Here is a 2,301-nt window from a genome sequence, read left to right on the forward strand (position 1 = left end):
ATTTAGTTCTTTGGTCCATTTTTTGATTGCATCATTTATTTTTCTGGAATTGAGCTGTAGGAGTTGCTTGTATATTTTTGAGATTAGTTGTTTGTCAATTCTTTGATTTGCTATTATTTTCTCCCATTCTGAAGGCTGTCTTTTCACCTTGCTTATAGCTTCCTTTGTTGTGCAGAAGCTTTTAAGTTTAATTAGGCCCCATTTGTTTATTTTTGCTTTTATTTCCAATATTCTGGGAGGTGGGTCATAGAGGATCCTGCTGTGATTGATATATGTCGGAGAGTGTTTTGCCTATGTTCTCCTCTAAGAGTTTTATAGTTTCTGGTCTTACATTTAGATCTTTAATCCATTTTGAGTTTATTTTTGTGTATGGTGTTAGAAAGTGTTCTAGTTTCATTTACAAGTGGTTGACTGGTTTTCCCAGCACCACTTGTTAAAGAGCCATCTCTTCTTATACTGTATGTTCAAGCATCACAAAAGGACTCAAACTGCTTTTTTTTTTTTCAAGCCTACTGCTCTCTCATGCCTGTCTGCTTTTGCCCACACCACTCTGTTTCCTGAACACCCCTCCAATCATCCCTGATCCTCAGGGTGTCTCACTCAACTGATGAACACCTACACAGCTTCCAATATTCAGCTCCTATCAGTTCCTATCCCACAATAACAATTATGATACTAATTATACTACAAACCTCCCTCCCCTGGGTGTTCCCTTAATTAAAAGAATTATTTACCTAATCCTTGGGATTTTAAGACTGGCCTCCACTTCCTTGTTAGTGAAAGTGTTAGTCACTCAGTCCTGTCTGACTCTTTGTGACGCCATGGTCCTCTGTTCATGGAATTTTCCAGGCAAGGATACTGGAGTGGGTTGTCATTTCCTTTTTGAGGGGATCTTCCCAACTCAGGGATTGAACCCTGGTCTCCAGCATTGCAGGCAAATTCTTTACCGACTGAGCAACCAGAGGAACCCAGTATTGATTCCTAAGTAATTCTCTTGGACTACAGTGGTCTTTCCTGGGACTAAGAAGAAATGTCATTTGAGAAGATGGTGCATGAATATGTGAACTCTGCAGGAATATACAAAGGTATAAATGTCTTCTTTTCTCTTTGATAATATAAATTTCATGTTAAGTTTCTCAGATAGCAAAAAAAACTGTATTCTTCTCATTTTGGTTGTCCCATTTCCAAGTATTACCTAATTCACTTTATTTTCCATGGTTCCACCTTTATTCATCTCACCCACATAATGCCCAAGAACCACATAGTAATAACAATAATAGCTATTACTATTAGGTGAGCACTATATGATATATACTTTTATATGTATTTTACTTGTATTATCTCATTTTATTCCCAAAATGATTCAATTATTCTCATTTTACAAATAAGGACACTGAGGTACAGATGAGTTCATATTAATCTTTAAGTTTGTCTCTGATCAATGATCTGGGTAATCCTAACAGATGTATTTAGTAGTTTCAGTGAATCTTAGGCTACAAGCTGATATTTCAGAGACAGTCCTGCTCAGACTTTCAACTTTCTCCAAACCACACTGCTTACATATCCGTGACAACAGCAATAAAAGAGTACTGGGCAGGTAGTATATTAGCACCTATGAAGAAAAAGAGAGAAAGCTAATGGATAAGGCTTTCTGCCTGGTTCTCCACTACCCTTTTCTCATGCTTCATGCTCTACAGAACTACATGAAGTAACCACTACTCCCTGCTGCCCCCTCTACCTCCACACAGAAAGCAAGGCCCTCAAACATTTATTTTGAGGGACAAAAATGTTGACATGAATGCTAGTTTTGTGAAATAAGATTATATAGGATTACCAGAGAAATTCATCCCTTGCAATTTGCAAAATGAATATATATTTTTATTATGAAAAGTCAAGTATTAATTACAGTAAGTCCCCTACATATGAACCTTGAAGTTGCGAACATTAAAAAATGCAAATGTGTGTTCACACATCCAATCACATAATTTAGTTCACATGTCTGGCATACATGGTCATGTGCATGCTTGTCTACAGTGATTGTACTTTTGTGTACTTTACTATACACTACTGTATAGAGTACAATAGTATAGTATCTTTATTTTGAACCCAGGATGTCCAGAAGCAAGTGTAAAAGCAGCAGTGATGTAGCTGGTACTACTATACTCTTCAAGGTACTGCACTGTAAGATGAAAATGTTTTCTTTATTTTGTATGTGTTTTTTATGTATTATTTTTATGAAAAATATTATAAACCTATTGCAGTACAGTACTGTATACCCAATTGTGTTAGGTGCATATCTAG

This window comes from Bison bison, unplaced genomic scaffold (assembly GCF_000754665.1).
Source record: "Bison bison bison isolate TAMUID 2011002044 unplaced genomic scaffold, Bison_UMD1.0 scf7180017864512, whole genome shotgun sequence".
NCBI classification, from domain to species: domain Eukaryota; kingdom Metazoa; phylum Chordata; class Mammalia; order Artiodactyla; family Bovidae; genus Bison; species Bison bison.